This window comes from Symphalangus syndactylus, chromosome 17, assembly GCF_028878055.3.
Source record: "Symphalangus syndactylus isolate Jambi chromosome 17, NHGRI_mSymSyn1-v2.1_pri, whole genome shotgun sequence".
NCBI classification, from domain to species: domain Eukaryota; kingdom Metazoa; phylum Chordata; class Mammalia; order Primates; family Hylobatidae; genus Symphalangus; species Symphalangus syndactylus.
This window is the reverse complement of record NC_072439.2, coordinates 93,864,393-93,886,564: the sequence shown is the minus strand read 5'-3', so window position 1 is coordinate 93,886,564 and position 22,172 is coordinate 93,864,393. Positions and strand designations below refer to the sequence as shown.

The window sequence follows — 22,172 nt, the reverse complement described above, 5'->3', positions numbered from 1 at the left end:
TAGATCCATTATTGGAACTTGATTTCCTGACACAGAAAAGTGACAAGAAGGGCCAGGTGCGGTGGCTCACACCTGTAATCCCAGCATTTTGGGAGGCCGGCGTGGGCGGATCTCCTGAGGTTGGGAGTTCGAGGCCAGCCTGACCAACATGGAGAAACCATGTCTCTACTAAAAATACAAAACTTAGCTGGGCATGGTGGCACATGAGGCAGGAGAATTGCTTGAACCCAGGAGGCGGAGGTTGCGGTGAGCCGAGATCACAGCATTGCACTCCAGTTTTGGCAACAAGAGCGAAATTCCATCTAAAAAAAAAGAAAGAAAAGAAAAAAAAGTGACAAGAATTAATTAATATGTCATATATCATGAATTACTGATGGCAGTGATGAGCCCTGGATCCTTTTAAATTAGGATTTTAAAAGAACTAAATGCATGTGTACCGTTACAAAACTATTTAAAGCAAAGCCAATTCAGAGAAACATCTTCAAATTTGATTTTCTATATTTTTCTTAATAAAATACTAAAGCTTAATTAATTCTAAGTTATTCATAAAACCATTATTAACGTGATGGCAAGGAGACTTGGCAGCCATTAAGACATGCCTACAGGTGTTTTACAGCTCTATGTGTTTTTATTTTGTTGTCTACGTTTCTTTTTGCTCTCTAATAAAGAGCATTTACCCACAGTAATAGAGTCAAACTCTTGTGCCCACTTCTTCCCCTGGATTAGACTTCTTTGCTTCAGCTTGAATTTGGTTACTGGCTGGTACAAAGTGAAAAGAGTGGAGATTAAAACTGAACCTGAGAAGAATATGGAAAAAGTAATTATTCAGCTTAAAAATAGTAAGAACAACAAAAACAATAGCAGACACTCATATAGTGCTTAAGGTGTTGGGCAGTTTTATGTGCACTGCATGTATTAACTCATTTTATCCTCAAAACAAGCTTATGAAGGAGGTACTTTCATTATCCCTCTTTTAGGGATGAGGAAACTAAGGCCTTGTGTGGTTAATTGACTTGCACAGTGGCAGAAAGCTAGTTATTGGCAGGGTGGGGATGTGAAGCTAGGTTTATCTGGCTGAAAGCAAATGTTCTTAACCACTGTGCTCTTGCCTACTGTAGGTATAGCAAGTGCCACTCAGTAAACATGCTTTCCTTGCTGCACAGATTATAAATAAAACAAACAGGTTAGAAACATCAAGTTTCCTGATTCAATTAATTCATCTTCTCACATCCTTAATATTCAATTATTAAGATACTTATCAGTATAAAGAAAACATTATTGTGAAATAAAGTGATAAGAGTTGGAAACCAGAGTTTAAGCCCGTGTTTGCTCCACACTTTCTGTAGATTAAACAGATACTGCATTTCCCTGGGCCTCAGTTTTCTCCCCTCAAAATGGTAGTTTTAAAGATTATTTTCAGCTCCACAATTTTGTGCATTAAACTTGATTTCTGAGATGAAAAAGGAATAAGAGAACTATTTAGAGATTGTTTTCTACCCTGCTATTGCCTACCAAATGTCAATAATTTTCTTTTTATAAATCTTTTATAGAAGTTTCTGATTATGTAGCATTTTAAAGGTATTGTTTATTACACATTATAAAAAATTTTATATAAAGGGAAACCAAGTTTTTTAGCACATACGAATTTTATGATATGTATTGCATTTGATGGAATGATGTGTAAATTCATTTACTTTCCATGCAAGAGCGATCTTGTTTTGATTTCAGACTAAGAGCTGGGAAAATAATTTCCATTTTATTGTTAAAGACAACAGACAGTAAAATAAGATCTGGGTGGCAGGGAATAACGTCCATTACCAGGGTGGGTAGATAACAAAGGGCTGGATGTGACAATGTCCAATTTATAAAATTCTGGTTAACAATAATTTAAGAGTAGTTCTTTGTGCCAGGAGAAAAAATAAAAGAAAGAGTCACTTGGAGAAATGTAAATGGGAGGAGATGGTGTTTTTCTATCATTGAATATAACAATACACTACAGTGTCTTTGTAATAATGATCTGGAAATTGGTTTCAGAGGAAAGTAAATTTTCCTAAATTTACTGTGTTATCTGAGCTCCTTGTGAACTATATTCCTAGGGTCTAGCAAGGTGCCTTGTACATAATAGAAACTCACATGCTTGTACAATGAATTAATCATGACTATATTCAACATTTTAATACAGATAAGATAGTGGGATGCATAGAGGGGAGGGCAGCAAAGTGAAGAAGGAGGAGTCTTAAAATTAAGTCTTGTGAGGAAAGATTAATAAAAATCTGGACATTAGATGAGACTTTTAGAAAAACTAGAAAGTTGTTTTTATGTCATTGAAGAATTATGTCAAAAAATGGCTTTGTTTTATATGTCTACCACCAGTAAAAGATTGGCAGAATTCCTTCTATAAGGGAAAAAGGTTTTGGAGGAAATAAGAGAGAGCAGTCTAATCTGTACAAAAATGGCTCTGAGCTATTTGGAGAGGCAATGAGAACTTCCTAACAGAAGACCTGCTAGGAGGTAATAGGTACAGAGTCAGCAGGAGTGTTGTAGAGAAGCTGTCAGCCTTAAAATAGTATTGAATTTATGGCTTTTTGGCCTTTAAGACCCATATAACCATGAGCCAGGCACTTACATTTGGGCCCAATGCTACAGATAATGTGTAGTAAGTAAAAATCTTAACTGAAGAAGCACCATTGCTCCAATGAACAATTGCCATGTGAGGTCCATCAATTATAGTGCTAAGGTTTAGCAACCAGCAGTGGTGGTGTGAGGGTAAGAAAGACTTCTTTGAATTGCTGGATGATGAGTACCAAGTATTTCTCTTCTCTCCCTTCTTCATTGGCTCAGAAAAACAGACTCTGAGACAGAGATTAGTGCGGAGACTAATGGGCAGGTGGGGGTTATTTGAGAATGAAAGTGATATCAGCATCTTCGAGGCAAAGCCAGGAAAGGGAAGACAAGAAAACAGGATTTAGCAGGGGGAGTTGTGCGTTAGGATGAAGCTTTGATGGGAGGACACAGCCATTCACTCCTGTAGAGAGTTCTGAAGAGCCGATGACAATGTAAGGATCCTCTGATTTAGGGTGAACAGGATTGGCCCCTATACCTCCATACCGATTAGTCATTGTAAGGCAGCTGTCTTAAGCAGATCTTGGGGGAGATGAAAGCATGAAGAATTTCTTCCAGCATTTCTCCCAGCAGCTGTGGAATAAATTCATTCCTGAGGAGGGATCTGGGTTACACGTGAGAGTACCTAAAACAATTGTTTTCACGTAACTACATTTAAGTTGACAAATATTATTCTTTACAGAATGCAAGTTCCTAAAATCATTCTTCTCCAGACATTCTTATGTGATCAAAGATGTCTATGCTATTTAGGTTCATCCTAATGTTGATATTTAAGACAGCTGTTGGGCTTGGACTAACAATGCTTATGAGTTGACATTTTTAACAACTTTTAACATGTCAATTACCAACTCACCTTCTCTATGCTTATTTCTGCTTGTGGGTAATTTGCCTAATCATAACAACTGAAACTGTGTGGAACACAGGAAAATGTGACTGATCTGGAAGCCGGTTTGTAGTTAGAGCCCTTTTTTCTACTGTAACACACATATAGACCTATTTGGAGTGTCTGATGATGGTGACCCGTGTGTCACTTGTCTCTTCTCATTCCACATCTTCTGTTAGCAAAAATATTTGACAGCACCATTACCTCCCCCAGGAGAACATTTGCAAATAAAAAAGTAAAACACACCAAGATTCATGGAAGAAATGTTACTGTGATTACTCAGAGATTCACTGTTATTATTTCTAGCTTTGGTTCTGGGTTCTCTCACTTATTAAATATGAAATATTGAGAAAATGTCTTGCCTTTTCTGGCTCTGAATTTCCTAAGCAGTAAAATGAGTATAGCACTGGTCTCACGTGGTTATTGTGAAGAATAAACAAAAATGAATTAGTAAATGTAAAACGTGACACACAATCATATAGTTTCTTGGTAAATGTTACAGTTCTCGTCTCCATCAAAGGAAAAGCATCTTCTAGATTGAGAAATGACCTAATTCAGTTTGGCATTCCAGTAACGAGCATTATAATATTTGTAAATTACATGGACACACAGGGAGAAAAGTAACAGTTTTTTAAAAAAAAAGCCCCTCCCTTTTCTTGACTTGGATCTTTCATGCCCTGGTACTCCAGGAAGTTCCCCAACCCTGCAATCAGAGCTCACTCACAGTCGAATGGCCACAGCTTCCACAACGGTCAGTGAAACTGAAAGCTGCATTGGAATAAATGGCCCATGAAGATCCAATCTATTGAGAGTCACCACAGCTACATTAAATAAGGAAGAGTTTGGCTGAATCACAAGCCTGTGAGTAGTGTGAGCTATGTTCAATCTATCTGTTGAACCATGGAGAGAGACAGTTCTTATGGTTCTTCAACTCTCTGGAAGATAAACTCCTATAGTGATAGAAACTGTAACTTCCTTAAAGTGAGGCAGTTAAAATGAATTAAAATGAGAGCTAGACTGGATCTAAGACTTAGTCCTGCCCCTTCTAAGCTGGGTGATCTCAGATAAGTCACTTATTTGAAAACTGTACCGTCATCACTATAGTGGAAAAATAATACTTACTCTGGAAATGGCTGTGCGAATGAAATGAGATGCATATTTACAAATGAGAAAATAAAGTGATACGAGCATTTATCAATTTAAAGAGCTTAATTCATGTCTGGAAATAGTGTTATTGGATTTAGAGTTTCAAACAAGTAGAAGGTGTTCCCTCTTAAAAGGGTAATTCCTATTCTGATTTATCCAGAGCTCCCTACTGACTACAAAAGCAGCTTCCAAAAAAAAAAGAAAGAAAGAAAGAAAGAAAAAAAAGGAAAAAAAAAAAAAAAAGTTGGAGACACTTTCAGATAACCAAGACTTAGAAATAGGCAGATGCTCTCCTTCGCCTTCAGCTGCTCTGGCGCTCGCTTGTTGGGACAATTGTGCTTACAAGGAGGAAGGAAGAGTGACAGCACACAGCATTTTCTTGCCCAGAAGCGTAAGCACGTTCTGTGAGGAAATTTCTTGTGCAGAACGTTAGACATTGATAAAGATTGGCACATCATAACCTGACAAGTTTTGCTGCAGGAAGAACCTGGGACAAAGACCATTGGTACCATTGCACTACTGGGACTGGCACAAGACAGACAGCTCTGACAAGAGCAGCTGCCACTCCAGACAGGGTGTTTGATTTTTGTGTGTTTCTCTTCATTGTATTACACGTCACTGATGCTAACGAGATTGTCTCCACCAAAGCTCAAGGACCAGCTTTTGAAATTATCAACAGAAATTACCAAGTTATCTTTTTATTTCTTTTTTTAACCACCCCCATTTTTGTGAATTTTAATGTTGAGAAGAAAATATGAAAGGAGAGATTCTCAGTCTCCAGGATGCCACAAAATGAGGCATATTGTTTATGACTGTTAAATGACAAATCCTGAAACTGCTTTGAGTCCAGCCAGGATAAAAGGTTGATATTAAATGTGACCTTTGAGTTTAATGGTATCTAGCAGAAACCTTCATTTTGGCTGTGCAAATTGTGCTATAAATTATTAGCCCAGTTTACTGCATTTTCACGCAGTGGAGTATAGGGGGCAGACAGAAGCAAATATATATATATTTCTTGTCACCTACCATCTTCTAAATAACAAGTTGTTTAAACTTAACCATTCTTCTCCCCACACCGTTTTACATAACACATTTAAATACAATTTTTTTTTCTGAAACTGTCTGAACTAAGTCAGAGTTGACGTTTTATGGGAAATCTCTTCCCTACACTGTCCTCAGTTTTCACATCTGCAAAATGACAGTGTTCATATTCATTATCAATATATTTGTTTCTAGCTTTAAATCTTCACTATATAACCTTCCTGTTTTTATTGTCTATGAAAGAATAACTGTTAATCATGGCAACAACTCAGCAGTTTGCCGCCAAATAAGTGATTGGAAGAACAATCAACTTCTCAGAGATTTCAGTATTTAAAGGTAGGCCCTGCTGTGCACGTCTGTATAAATGACAGTGTTGCAACACAGAGAGGATGCATTTGAAAAAGAAGTTAGGCAAAACAGAAGTTAAATTGCAAATACATGTTGTTCAAGTTGCACAATGGGCTATTTTGGAGAACAGAACGCTATAGGCTGTTTAACATTCCTGTGTTTAATGGGGGAGAGACTTCACTTTGTAGCAAGTCTAAACTTTTGTGTTTTCCTATTCTAAAATATGCAATTATGAAGGATTTATTATGTTATTTGAAAGGGAAAGCTATTTTGTATTATGTCTTTTTTTAAAGCATTTAGAAATGACCATGCAGCAGATCTAATACTTTCTTTAAAATTTATTGTTAAAATAACAATATTGTACAATATTTTTATGTTTATAAAAAATAAAGGCCAGTCACGGTGGCTCACATCTGTAATCCCAGCACTTTGGGAGGTTGAGGCGGGTGGGTCAACTGAGGTCAGGAGTTCACGACCAGCCTGGCCAACATCATGAAACCCCGTCTCTACTAAAAATACAAAAAGTTAGCCTGGCATGGTGGTGGGCACCTGTAATCCCAGCTACACGGGAGGCTGAGGCAGGAGAACTGCTTGAACCTGGGAGGTGGAGGTTGCAATGAGCTGAGGTCACACCACTGCACTCCAGCCTCGGCCGCAAGAGCAAGACTCCGTCTCAAAAAAACAAATAAATAACAATATTGTGGTATCATACACTAAACCTCCGTTGATTTTTTCATGTCCAGAATTGATCTTCTTTTCTAATATGCTCCATCCAAAGTGTTCTCCTTTGTCGTTAATGGCAACTCTACCCTTTCAGTTGCTTAAAAACAACCACAACTCTCAAAAGCATCCTTGATTCTTCTCTTCTTTTATATCCCACATATAATATTTGAACATTGTCATGGCTCTGTTTTTTCAATTATATGCATAATCTGACCATTTCTCACCTTGTCCACAGTTTCCCCTCAAATCCAAGCTTTCAGTCCTTCTCCTCTGGAATACTGTAATATCCTCCTTAATGGTGGGAATCCACCATTGCACCCTTGGAGCCCAATCCAAACAGCAGGGAGAGTATCCTTTCAAGATATGAGACATTATGACATAGCTCTGCTTTAAACCTTGCGATCTCTCCTGTTTTCACAATGGCTTACAGGATCTAACCCATCAATACATCTCTGACTTCTCTCCTGTTGTTCTTCTCTTTGCCTCCAGCCACCCTGGCCTCATCACTGTCTTTGGTCTCATCTACCTTGATGAATTTATGAACCTCTTAAAATTGCCACATTCTTTCTCATAACACCTTACCCCCATTTATATTCTAATAACACTTATTTTCTCCAATATAATATTTATACATTACTGTCTCCCTCTTCTACTCTCTGTTAGAATATAAGCTCCGCGATGGTAAAGACTTTTATCTCTATTCCTTACTATATCCGATATGCAGAAATTTAATTTAATTCTATGACAAATACCGAGGTCAAACAGAAGTACTGCAGTTGTCATTTATGTTCAAGTTCATAAAATCCTAGGTTACTGTGTAACTTTCTATTCTTCCATCTCTTTTCTGTGTACTCTATGTTGACTTTCCTAGAATTTTATTAAACTATTTAATACCCTTCTTAGAGCTCCAGCCAAAGCCCCATATATTACCAGGTCTGTCCACCTTTGTGGGGACATGAACTACTCTTGGCTCTGTGTGAGTTCCAAGAATTGTCTGGCTTTTTTCTTGTGTATTTTTTTTCTCCCATAGCCTTGGGTAGTTTCCTCTCACACATATGCAGGTCAGTATTCATCTAAATTATTGTCTTCTTTTAATCTGATACACTGACACCCAACTTCTAGCCACCTTGCCTCCCCTGGCTCCCTGAAATCCAGTTTCTGTTTCCTCAACTCAGTGAATCTCCTTGGCTGTTTGTCTTCTTTCTTTCTGTGCTGCTGTCTAGATATTTCCTTCTGGGGCAATGCTCACTATGTTTTTTTCTCTCAAGGATCACTGTTGTACTCTGCATGTTTTCCAACATCTGAAAATCATTGTTTCGTATATGATATAATTTTTGGTTGTTTAAAGTGGGAAGTTAAATCTAGTCACTGTTACCGCACCGTGGCAAAAACAGAAGTCCAGTGAAAAACTATGAAAGCTATTCTTTTATCTTTAATCAAAGGAGCATGTAAGTGAGTCAGGTAATGAATGGTATACAACATGTGACTAATGTTTATTTGTAGAACCTGCAAGTTATCAATAGGAAAGCAACATATTTTAAGTCAAACATTTGGTTTCTGGCTGCACCAATTACGGTTGTTTGACCTTAGGGCAGATCGCTCAACCTTAATTTTATCATCTGTTGGAATGGGAAATGGAAGTCCTTCTGCTTCATTACAGAGTTACTTCAAAGATTAAAGGCAGTCACAGATATAAAAATTCCTATCTCTAAAATCCTGTATCCTATCTCTAAAATCCTGTACTGATGTGAGGGGATATTCTTATTTGCATCATCATTATTTGTGAAGCTAGAAAATTCAGAATGACGAAACACTTTGCCTTCATTCGTCTTGTGCATGTTTATCCTGCTAATTTATGTAGACAAGAATACATTCTCTTGTAATATAACCTGTGTCAGCTAAGATTAATTTTCGCTTTAAACAAAATAAAAGTGGTTTAAACAAGACAGAAGCTTATTCTATTATAAAAAGGGATCTGAAGGTCTACAGTCCATAGCTAGCACAGGATTCCCAGAGGACACTAGGAACCCAGGTTTCTATTTTTCTGTTTTCCCATCCTCGCTGATAGTTTTCATCACCTCTTGATTCAAGATGGCTGCAGGAATTCTAGCCATTACATCTACATTCCATGATGATGATGATAATGATGATGATGATGATGGTGGTGGTAGTGGCAATAGTTGGAAGAAGTAGGGGAGAAGAAACGTTTTCCTCTAAGTCAAATCAACTCATTTAAATCAGCTTTTCTGAAAGTCCCATAATATATATTCATGTATATCATATTAGCCTTAATTTAGTCAGATGACTACATATAGCTACAAGGAAGAATGGTAAATGTTGTCTAACTTTTTAAGTAATGTAGCCAAGTATAAAAACATGTGTTTTGTTATCAAACAAAACATTAGAAAAGAAGAATGAATACTGAAAGACAATTTTCAGTTTCTGCCACATGCTTTTTTTTTAATCAACAAGGGATTCTCTGAACTAGTTCAACTAAAGGTACTATAAGGAACACTAATACTACACTTTACAGCCAGTGAGACACTCATAGACAGTAGCTAAGTTAGATACCTCTCACGTGGCAACTGAGAAGCATTTGGCTCAAATTGAAATTTGTCTATTTTGAAAAAGTAAATTCACTACAAAGGAGTTGCTCCCAGTAAAGATAGGTCAAAGAATGCTCTGAAAGCATTCCTCAGAGAGGGTTCTCAAGAGTGTTTTTTGTTTGTTTTAAAATTGAGATTATTCTACATTTATTTGTATTCTGGAAATGACTGTTGATATTAATAATGTATTCTTGTGAAATATCTATTCACAAGAAAATTCAATATAATGAGATTAAAATAGTTTTTCTTTCATAATTTGGTATATATATATATAAAATATCCAAATTAAAACATGTTCTTTAATTTATGTAGCAAAGGACATAGTTCATCTGATGAGAAATTGTGGACAGAGAGAAGCACTTAACATAAAACTATGTATGAGATTCAGGCTTAAAGACAATAGAGGTTGTTATTCAGAGGCTCAACAGCTGTATTTCTAGCTATTTATATTAATCTGACTACTCATATTGTCACACTTACTCCCAACGGTGTTTTGAGTTATTGTGGCTGAAATTTGTGAAATGCATTCTATGGAATATCATAACAGACATTTTTCTTATTCTAGTTTCTATAAATCACATCAAAGTGCTTTTATAAATCAAATTTCCTTTTTCATTGAAAAATGATAACTTCAAACATTTTATTTTCATCCATGAAGATTTTTAATAAGAACACTTGAAAGTACATCTTTAAGATTTTCTTGACTTTCTCCGCCTCTATCAAGTAGCTAATGAGCTGTAAAGGGATGCCTAAATGCACTAAGAAACTTGCCATTTAAAGGAACTCTGGGATCCTAAAATGAATCCTTTTATGAAGCAAAGAATGTTTCTGCAGTGGAAATAATTACTCTGTAATTTATCTGGCCCTAAGTAGGATTTTCCTCTGCTTAGCTTTGTGAGTGTGGTTTACACTGAGTGTCCTGCAGGCACCTCCACTTCAGCGTGTCTGAAATGGTGGCAGGGAGCCCAGGTAGGAGGCTGTTGCTGTAAGTCTTGACACCAGTTTCTCTCAACCCTAATTCATCAGCCACTCTGATGTCAAGGAAATATTTCCTGAAAAACAAATCCACTTATTTCACTGCCCTGCTAAAAACCTCTGCTGGATCCCCGTTGCAGATCTTCATCCTCTGCTGGATAAATGCCAAGCCCTTTAGCAAAGTATTGATGGCCCTTCACATTTTGGCCCTGACTGCTTTTCCAGCAACACTTCCTGGTATTCCCCCTACATGCCATATGCTCTAGCCACACTTCACTTCTCCCCACTCTCCAAATACACTGAACATTTCATACTTCTCTCATTTGCCTTTGGCTATGCCTGGATCGCTCTGTGTTCAACATCTTTTGTAACTGGAGAATCCCTCCTTCTGCAAAAGCCTCAGCTCGGATATCACTGTTCCAGCTTCCCAAGGAAAGTCAGTCATCTGCCTCTTTATTGCCATAGCAATCTGCTCATATCTGAGAGAACTCATTACATTTTATTGTAATTATCTTTATATGTCTCCACAACTGGCCTTTAAGTTTAGGAGGCATGACATCATAATCTTTCTATGTTGAAGGTTGATAAAATTTGGATGTTTAATAAATCCCAGAAACTATATGCTCTACAAATAGTATATCATTAAGGACTCTCAATAAAATTATGAAGTATTATTTTCATTTCACTGATGAATGGATGGATATTCAAATGCTAAGGAGCTTTCTCAGGACTAGACTGCCAATAAAGCCTATAGCCTTGATTTGATCTCATTTTCTGATGCCAAAGCCTAGTTATTCTTTTCCCAGTATAATATCCTTCCTCCTCAAGACTTGGCACCACGACTGATGTCTAATACATGAAAAAATGTGTGAAATTATGTTCTGCCTAACTCTAAAGTTTATTCACCCCCAGAGAATAAGATTTCTCACTATTGTGGTCAGCATGAAGGAAGCTTCAGGGGAAGCTTCCAGGGGGACCTCCAGGAGGGTTGAGAGCCAGGGCAGTGCTTTAGAGTTGGATACAGACACCCTTTTAATAAAATGTTGAACTTTTACTTTGTTTTGCTCACCATTTGTTTCAATGACAGCAAGGCAACTTTTGAAGAAATAAAACTCATAGGTAGGGTCCCCATCATCCACCCTACCTTGTTGAAAATATATTTTTTTCTTTTTTGAAAAAGTGCCCAAAAATATGAGCGGGTTTTGTTTCAAAAGGTGTGATATGGTTTGGAAATACTCATTTACTAATGTCAATTGAGTGCTGTTAAACTGGACTAAAAACCAAAAACAAAGAAGTGCATTCATATTTCTTTTATAATTGAGCAGTCTCAACTTGGTGGATATAAATATGAACCTATTATGCTCTGTTTTGTTCTTCCTGTCATTACTTTTAACTGTACTTTGTCAAATCCAGCTTTCCTGCTTAACAACGTACTGAGTAGATTCTATTATTCTCCAACCACTTGGTCTAATTTAGCAAAAAACTTTAATCTCATATCTGATTTCAGGCTATTGATCTTCCCTTTTGGAGACTAGAGCTATGATCTATGATCCTTTGTTGGGTAGAGTGAAAGAGAAGAGGGTTCTCTGAGATTTCCCCCTCTGTTGCTACTTCTGGGCCTAGACCCTTCAGTTTTTCAGGGAAAGGGAAAAGGATGGAAAGGCAGAGATCTCCTTATAAAGGCACATGAAGATAGTGGAGTGATGTCTATGGCATTGCTCTGGATTGGCCTGGTTCTGTCTGCTGCTAAAGCTTCAGGTGATGTAATTGTCTCCGTATTAGCAATATGCATGGTTTTCTTGGAGTCATCTTCAACTTCTTGTGACCTTCTGTTGGTGAAGACCCTCTCAGAGAAGGAGCTGTGTCTCTCATTATCCCATCAAGGGTGCACAATAGTAACACCTACTCTGTGTAGAGTACCACATTCTTTGAACTGGACCTTCAATATGCATAGCCATGAGGAATCCAGAGGTCTTCTTCTGTGTCCCTCCAGGGATATAAAGCCTGGAATGGAATAGCTGGCATCCTCATCTTCTTCCATGCTTACCACACCACTTCAAGGCCTCCTCCATGATCCCATAATCAATTATAGCAGGGAGCCTGATTTCCAAATCTCTTCATCAAAAGTGGGCACCATTTTCTATGTTCTCAAAGGCCTAAAACATGAGGTGGCACAAGTCATGTTTTTACAAGAACTTCTTAAGCACTCCCTACTCTGCCTACACCAACAGGACTACTGTTTATCAAGCACCCAGTCCAAGGATAAGATGCTGGTCTCTTCTTGCTGGGCACTTAAGTTTTATGCATAATATTCTCGGAGCTTCCTTCATTTAGCTTCAGGGAGGAGGGATATTCTCCCTTCCCCTAACTAATCCACAAGGTGGGAAGGGAATTGATTGTCTTCAGGAACCCTGCATCTCTCAAAAGACCTAGGTCCAAGAAAATCCTCTCTCATCTCTCAATCTTTTCTTATATTAACATGGGGGTAGGATATGGTATGGTAGTTGGCAGTATTTCTTTAATCTCTTAGAAAGTGCTATAAAGGGTAGATGGCTTTAATTCTAGGAAGCTTATTTAGAATGTGGGGTGCATAAGGTTGAATATTTTAATCTTGGATTTAGCTACAATTCTGGGACCACACAAAAATCTACTTAAAGACCTATTACACTAAGAGATTTTCTAAATTAGATTAATCATTTTTTTTCTAATGGCTGTCATAATTTGTCCTCCCAAAAGATAACAGAGGATACTTCTGCCACTACACATGCTTAGACAGCATTTATATTAGGAGGAATGAGCAGTCCAAACTTAAGACAGTAGAAAATCAATAGTGACCAGGTCTAATGAAGAGAAATGCAGAGATAATGAAGCAGAGTTGTGCATACTTCTTCCAAAGAGTGATGGACAGTCCTAGTGCAATTTTTTTCTTTCTTTCTTACTTTCTTTTTTTCTTTTTCTTTTTTTTTTTTTTTTGAGATGGAGTCTCACTCTGTCGCCCAGGCTGGAGTGCAGTCTTGGTGTGATCTTGGCTCACCACAACATCTGCCTCCCGGGTGCAGGAGATTCTCCTGCCTCAGCTTCCTGAGTAGCTGAGACTACAGGCGCATGCTACCACGCCCAGCTAATTTTTATATTTTTGGTAGAGATACGGTTTTGCCATGTTGGCCAGGCTGGTCTCGAGCTCCTGACCTCAGATGATTCACCCACCTTGATCTCCCAAAGTGCTGGGATTACAAACATGAGCCACCACTCCTGGCTCCCAGTGCAAATCTGAAAGTGAACTCCTGATATTATGGGACCTGCATAAAAGGCAACAACCTGACTTCACAGGTTATTAAAATGCAGCATATTATCTGCCTGGATTGTGGCACTTTACAATTCTTGCTTCAGTAAAGTGTGACTAAAATATTTAGTGGCACTGTCTAATATAGTAGACACTAAACACATATGGCTATTTAAAATTTAGTTCCTCAGTCATAATAACCAAATTTTTACTGCTCAGTAGTCACACGTGGTATGTGTCTACTGTATTAGACAGTGCAGAAGTACACCATTTCCATCATCAGAGACAGTTCTGCTGTACAACTTTGCATGTTTGAGACTCTTATTTGCTCTGTGATAAAGATAATAGAATTTTCTTTCATCTTTGTGCTCAGATCTGCCTTATGTGGGGCTAAAAGACATGGACTGGATGGATTCCTTTTCAAGGTTTTTTTCCAACTTAGTTTTTGGGTGACCTTCATCTAATACCTAGACAAATTGAAAAGTGAAATTTGCCATCTGTCATTGGTTGGATCAAATCACACAGTCATAATTAATAAATCTGACAGATTTCCTTTTTTTTAATGACAAATTCTTTATGGCAATGAACCACTGGCCTTTATTTCTAAAAATTGCAGTTATTCAGGGAGGCCCCTGACATGTCTAAAATTGAAATCATAGTAAAGAAAGTAAATTGCTGGGCATGGCGATGCATGCCTATAATTCTAGCACTTTGGAAGTCTAAGGCAGGAGGATTGCTTAAGGCCAAAAGTCCGAGACCAGCCTGGGCAACATAGTGAGAACCCTGTCTCTACAAAAAATTTAAAAAATTAGCTGGGTATGACGGTACACGTCTATAGTCTGAACTACTTGGAAGTCTGAGATGGGAGGATCACTTGAGCCCAGGAAGTCAAGGCTGCAGTGAGCCATGATTGTGCCATTGCACTCTAGCCTTGGTGTCAGAGTGAGACCCTGTCTTAAAAAAAAAAAAAAAAAAAAAAAAGAATGTAAGCTGACTCATCTATTAGAAACACCTAAGCTACTTCAAATGCAACATGTATCCAAATCCTTAGACATATAGACATGTGATATTTACAGAAGAGTTTAGCGTGGCCTTCCAAATCTTAACTTTGTTTATACTTTTCAATAAGCGTATGTGCAAATGAATGAAAATAAAGTTTTACCTCCCAAGTCAATTTCACATAATTCTAATTCCTTTTAACTAGAGAATATCTTGTTTAGAAGGATCATTAAGCTAGGTCAAGGTAAAAAAACAGGTTATAAGACAAATGCATATGAAAGCTACGACTTATAAGGAAAGAAAATACCAAATTAGTTCTATCAGTCCTCTAGCCTACAGAAGAACATTATTTTTCCCTAGTGTGCATGTACACACACACACACACACACACACACACAAATGTTTAATGCTTTTACGTAGTTTTTTTAAAAATCTAAACAATACTTTGACTAGTCTTTTCCTCCTAATATTATATATAGACTGAAGTTTTTGAAAATAAAAGTAGCTGAGCCAATGAAATGCTTTAGCATTGTATTTTTACCATCAAGCACTGTTTAGCAGGCTGTATTTTCCACTTTTCTTCATTGATGGAGCAAGCACTAGAAATATAGGAAATAAAGATAAAATAATCACAAGTTCTTAACCTTATTTTTTTCAGTCTTTATCAGCTTCACATAGAGAGCTGCTCACCATGTTATAACACTTTTTAAGTCGCAAAGCCTTGTCATATACATTATAATTTGTATTCCTCCAAGCAAGTAAAGTTGTAATTACTGGTATCCTCAACTTTCTGGTGATAGGACCCACAGTTCAGAGATGTTAATGCTGCAAATTCACATAGGGAGGATAATAGAGCTCCCATCACTACATTCCAACAATATGGCCTTTCCGCTACTATTCAGATATGAGACAAAATTAAATATTTTCTTGATTTTCCCTTACAATTAAAGAAACTGTTGTCAAAAACAAAAATAAAACCTTCCAGCTTAGCATTTGCTTCAGTGTTGTATGAAAACAGAAAGTGCTTATTTCAATTAAAAAAAAAAACAGTGTTTTTGCCTACATTAATTAGAACAGGCACATGGTAAATCTGTGCCTAAGACCAAACACAAATGGAGACAAAAATCTTGGGCAGTTATCTGTGGCTTTAAATATTTGGATATTTGCTGTCATGTAGACAAAGTATTCATGACCTTCCAAAGCCTGACATCAAAACTGTATTTAGATCTTTCCTCTAATGCTTTCATTAGAGCTACCAGGCCAATCTCTGTTCTTGGGAACTGTGCCACTTCCTCAATCTGTCTGTTTCTTTTGCTGTTTCCTTCATCTTGGATTCCTTCTGCGTTGGAACTTTCTGTTGGATACCTTACTTGTTTTTTTTTTTTCAAGATCCCATCTCAAATGCCATTCTACTTGAGACATTTATGCATATAAATAATCTTTGGTGTATTTACTTTTGTCATCTGAATGAGATAAATGGAAAAATTTGGCAGCATAAATTGTTCAAAGTCAATTAGGTAATTCACATTGAAGAAACATCCATATGTAAGAGATTATTAGGAATAAAGCCTTTTAAAGAAGGTACTGTTAATAACTATTAGTAGATTTGTTCTTGGTAAATAGAAGAACATTGTTCCCCAGAGGTTTATGTGTATATTCCATATCTGAAAATCAATGTGCACAAACATGGAGCTGTTATTAGCAAAGTCATTAATTACAGTCCTGCTTGCTCTTCTATTATGAAGAATATTCATTCGTTTGCTTTCTCTGACTGACAGGCAGTAATGACTTCAATAAGCTAATGAGACATCTAGTTAAATAAATATGATTTTAAGTTAGTAAAAGTGTAAACATGATTTTAATGAGTCCCTATGCTAATAGAGTTTCCATAGTTATGGGCTGATGGTGGCGGTATACAGAGAGGGATGAATATAAGACTGGGTTCCTATTCAAGCTCTGCGAGTTACAAGATGTGTGGCCTGATTGGAGCTATATCAGCTCTCTAAACTGTAGTCTCTGGGCTTACTGCATGGAGATGTGGTGAGGATAATGTCAAATAACACATTGACATTGTATTTTGTAAAATGGCAAGTGTTAATTAAATGCATAAAAATGAATTTTAAAGACCTGTAGAGTAGGTGTCCACTCACACCTTCTTGATAAAGCTTTGCCCTTGCCTGCCTCTTTCTGAATATTTCCATTTCAGTTGTTGTGTTCCATTTCCATTCACCCATGCATATAATGAAATCTGTTGTCCATCCATTATGTGTCAAAATTTGACTTTAGAAAACAGGACAATGCTAAAGAGATCAATCAAAAAAGCAGAGGAAATTACACATTTAGAACATAAAGTACAGCTTAGCACCTTGACTCCTACTCATATATCATCTCATTCCCTAAGGATCCAGTGTTAACCAGCTAACTTAGTAAAGAGATATATACCAGTGGCCCCCTACAGATGACCCTTCACAATTAACAGAGGGATTATCTGGAGACGTCTGAAGCCGTACCCCTTTGTGAAAACTTTCTGTGCTTTTATTAGCTTTTTCACCTGGCTGTCAAAGCAGGATACTTTTACCATCTCTTAAAATACTGAGGTAGCCTACTCACTCATTTTTTTTTTCACACAAAAGCCTGGTTCTTCTGGTTCTAATGGGAGCCTATGACTAATCTTCTGACAAATAATATAAAATACAGAACCACTTTGTGACATCCATAAACTTAAGGAGCATAGGCCTTGCTAGAGACAACTAAATCTGTGGTGCTGTAAAGAGTCGAGATAGAATCTTGTCCCCATTCTCTCTCCCATTTTAATGACTATGAGAGAGCAAGTATGTCTTGTCCAGGATCACGTGGCAAGGTACTGATGGAGTTTGGTCTGTCTCACCAAGCACTCACTGACACTGCAGTCTACACTTGTGAGGCTTTGATAAGCGCTGGCATGTGAAGATGCTCCAGTAATTAGTGTACACATATGTGGGAACAATGTGGGAGTATATTTGGCTTCCTATGTCAGAGTTCCTTTCTTAATGTATTATATGTTATCTCTTGGATCTAGTGTTTTTCTGGTTTAAACTGGAGAAGGAGAAATAGTACATAGCAAGTGTTTTTATTCCTGATTGATTGGCATTCTCATTTTATTATGATTTTAATGTCTTCACGTTCCCAAACATGAGTAATTTCTATTGCCTTTTTTTTTTTTTTTTTTTAAGATGGACTTTTGCTCTGTCGCCCATGCTGGAGTGCAGTGGCACGATCTCGGCTCACTGCAACTTCTGCCTCCTGGGTTCAAGCAATTCTCTTCACTCAGCCTCTGGAGTAGCTGGGACTGTACAGGTGCATGCCGCCACACCCGATTAACTTTTTTTTTTTTTTTTTTTTTGTATTTTATTAGAGATGGGGTTTCACCATGTTGCCCAGGCTGGTGACAAACTCCTGAGCTCAGGCAATCCACCCGCCTCGGCCTCCTAAAGTGCTGGGATTACAGGTGTGAGCCACCGCACCTGGCCTTTCTATTGCTGTTTTTATTGACCTCTTTAGCATTGCTCTGTTTCCTGGAGCCGGGGAGCAATACCTTTCATCTCTAAGAAATCGACTTGAAAATCCCGGAGCAAGTACATGTATATGACTGGCCTTTGATATATGAATCATTCTGGTCATAAACCTAGAAAATACCCTTTAGTCCATCTGAACTGTGATGGTTTTATTCTGGAGCTTTCCTGGCGTAAGAGTAGTGTATGATACAATCACTTTCATCTTCACTGTTTTCAGAGTGGGAGGAGGAGGGAGGAGTTAGATCTCATAAACAGCTAGACTATCTTTTTATTTTTTGCCTTTTCAGATTGGCAAGGAATATTGTTTATTGCATATTTTAATACCCACTTTCAAGATTTATCTTTTCTCAGATGGCCAAATAATTATCCTTTATTCCTAAACTTCATGCACTGGCTCTCAAACCAAATGCGGGTTAGGTGAGGTTTCTACACTGATTGGCCTACTTGTGAAAGAAAGCCACATACACATTTGGCCACCATTTGTTAGCTGGCTTCATTAAGCTACTTGGTATTTGCAGACAATGCTGTTTCCTTGTCCTAATCATCTCCTTCCCTCTCAAGAAAATAAGAAATCTCAAATACGGAGGACATCTGATCTGAACTGTTATGATGTATGTCTTACATGAAATGCTATCCTTGAGTGAAATGTTAGGGAGGTTGAATAGAAAAAGACTGAACAGGAGCACAACTCAGTACACTTGCTACTCGGTTTTCCTTTTCAGTTTTGTTAGCATTCTGTTTTAGGCTCATAGGCTCTTAGACATAGAACAGATCTGAGATTATCTCGTCCCTTTTCTCCCCTTGCCCCATTTTATGAATAAGTGAGGCCAAGAGAGATGAAGTAACATGTCAGCATTTGCCGCTTTAGTTAGTATTGTTACTGACTTCAGCTCTTTCCCATTTGTTCACACATCTTGCACATATCTTCCTTGAAACGGTGCTGAGAAGAGCTAAATTAGCTTACTTCTAAAGATTATTCTCATTAGTCTTTGTTTCTTCTGATTAACCTAAACAACACGTGTAAAATTTTCCAGAATGAAAAGGTTATATAAGTTTGAGATAGTCTGTTAATGAACTATTGCCCGGTAATGAAGAAACTACCTTAAAAGCCACTAAGAGCTGTGTCTCTGGTAGTGTCCAGAGAAGCAGAGTAAACAACATGAAATTTCCTTTTGATGGTGGACACTAGCATGTTGACCTTATTTACCTCTTCACTGTAATAATTAGGACTTTTCAAAACATTCCTTAGTTGTTTACATATTTCTAACCAGTTGGGTCATGATATTGGTAATTACAAATTTCAGGAATTTGGAGAACATCAGATTTGTAGCTTTTTTGTATTCCCCAAATCTTAATTTTCATGAAATCTTTCTGATATCCTCAGCACTCTATTTTAGAGTCATAGGCACTTATACATAGAGAACAGATATAGAAATTATCTTGCCGCCTTCCTTCTCTCACCCTTTTTTCATGGATGAATAAGTGAGGTCATGAAAGGTAAAGCAACATTCAACGTTTACAAATTTAGTGAGCGTTATTACTGATTTTAGCTTTGTTTTTCATTTGCTCACAAGTTTTTATGCTCGATCTAATGTACAGATTCTTTTTTACTCAGGTTAAAGGTTAGAAAATAGATATTAACTAAAGCAATGAAAAAAATATTGTCAGTTTTAAAGGCCATTAATTCCCTAATCGCCATCAGTGAACATTTGCTTCTAATTTTCAAGTGCCTGAAAACATTTTGGTCATAAAAAAGTTGAACATTCTCTCCTAATCCTATTTATGTGATTCATTTGCTTATCATATCTTTTTATCAGAATACAAAATACTCAGCTCTCTGCCTTGAGATTGGATGCACTATTCTGGATCCTTTGGGGTCTTTGTTTTATTCAAAATTTGTACAAAACTATAAAGTTAAGAAGTTTGTTGACAGCAAATTTGCTGATATTGTGAGAGAAAAAGTTAAAAAAAAAAAAAAAGTTGGCTTTGTAGGTTGGCACTCAGGACCCCCGGAGGACTTGTTTTTTTTTTTTTTGAGACGGAGTTTCGCTTTTGTTCCCCAGGCTGGAGTGCAGTGGCACGATCTCAGCTCACTGCAACCTCCATCCCCTGGGTTCAAGTGATTCTTCTGTCTCAGCCTCCCAAGTAGCTGGGATTACAGGCACGCGCCACCACGCCTGGCTAACTTCGTATTATTTTAGTAGAGACGGGGTTTCTTCATGTTGGTCAGGCTGGTCTCAAACTCCCGACCTCAGGTGATCTGCCCACCTCAGCCTCCCAAAGTGCTGGGATTATAGGCGTGAGCCACCACATCCGGCCCCCCGGAGGGCTTTGTAAAGGCCATCACTATTCTCCCTTCATCTGTTACCTCATTGGTAAGTTCAAGCACTGTAGAGGCCCCTTGGATAGGATGGAAATGTGAAAGCAACACATTTCCCTTCACCATTTCAAATGCAGAGGGACTTATAAGGTCCTTATGATCTTTATGGTACTTACTCTAAATCGTTTTATAAAAGCTAGACAAGAAAGGAAATATAACAACACAACACTGCAGTTCAAATGTCGTTACCTTCAAAATTAAATTTCATATAATGCAGACTTCATTTTATCCCCAATATAAAAACCTCACACTGAATATTAAACATCTTTAAAAATTAGTACAGAAGGACACACGGTTAAGTATTTGAAACTGATTGCCTGATCTTGAAGTTCACAGTAACTGTCTATAGAGTTTTATGTAGGCACTGAGAAGAATACAGAGTGTAAAAAAAAATCACTAAAAATACATTTTTTATACTAGGATTTTCCAGAAAGACTTATAGAAAATTGCACATATACTGTCGAAGCAGAGATTGTGGTGGGCCAAATCTAAGCAATCAATAGGAACAGTAATCCATTATTATTTTTAGATAATTAATTCTAAGGGAAATCTTTGAGGGGGCTGTTACCTTTCCTTAGGTTTCTGATAATCGCACATCTTATCTAACAAAAACAGAAACCCCAAGCATCTCATAACCGATCTCTTTCCTAAGAGTCTATTAAGTAGATACTGGTTTTCTGTCCACTGTCCTATTAAGTTATTTTCCATAACTACTGCTTAGTTGATTTCTTGCTAAAAAAAAAAAAAAAAATACTTGTCTTTGCAAATATGGTCTCTGAAAACTGAATCTATAATTTTACCCTGTATCTTCATTTGTATGCTCAAGACTGCCAAATTGTCACACACAAAAACTAACTAGATTTAAATGGTGGAAAGAATGCTCTAAAATGCTGTCAAGTCTACCTTGATGGTCCACATTTAGAGTGTTATTTTTGAAGGAAAGTTAGAAGTATACACCCTAGAATATTTTAGTTATTAATTTTATCTACATTTCACATTCTTAACAGCCAAACATGTTGCTAAACAGCTTTACGGCATAGATGGGATTTTTTTTTTGTCTCCCAAGCAATTAAAAAGCTCTACCGTCCCATCAAATATTCTTATCTAATAAGCTCTAAGTATTGGCTGAAAAAGGAAAAGTGGCATTTCACCTCTCTATCGTGTATAATGATCTTTTACATTTCAGAGCGTTACATTTTGTTGTGTTCTAACACTCCCACTTAAAAACTTTGCCCGAGGAATTAAAAAATGTGCTATTTATCCAGATTATTTTTTAAATCTCAATTTTTAAGGTAATACTCGGAACAGTCTTTTGTGTCTTTTAAAATTGATGGACTCTTTTTTCATCTGTCCATTGAGGAACACTTAGGTTGATTCCATTATCTTGGTTATTGTGAATAGTGCTGCAGTAAACATGGGAGTGCCGATCTCTTTGAAATCGTGGATGAAACTGGAGGATATTATATTATGTGAAATAAGCCAGACACAGAAAAACAAATAGCACATGATCTCATTCATGTAGAATCTATAAACTCTAACCTTACAGAACTAGAGAATAGAATAGTGGTTACCAAAGGCTGGGGTGGCCAGGGGAAGGGGGAATGGAGAGATG

At 37.3% G+C, this 22,172-nt stretch overlaps 1 protein-coding gene and 1 long non-coding RNA gene across 4 annotated transcripts in view; both read left to right on the top strand.

Annotated features, from left to right (window-relative positions):
* Positions 1 to 4,118, top strand: part of LOC134733178 (uncharacterized) — an 82,849-nt gene extending 78,731 nt beyond the window's left edge. Inside the window, exon 2 of the long non-coding RNA XR_010116697.1 lies at positions 209 to 4,118. This is a non-coding gene — a long non-coding RNA (uncharacterized lncRNA). The remainder of the gene's footprint in view (positions 1 to 208) is intronic.
* FGF12 (fibroblast growth factor 12) overlaps positions 1 to 22,172 on the top strand; it is a 603,658-nt gene that overhangs the window by 521,222 nt on the left and 60,264 nt on the right. The gene's annotated exons all lie outside the window — the stretch shown is intronic.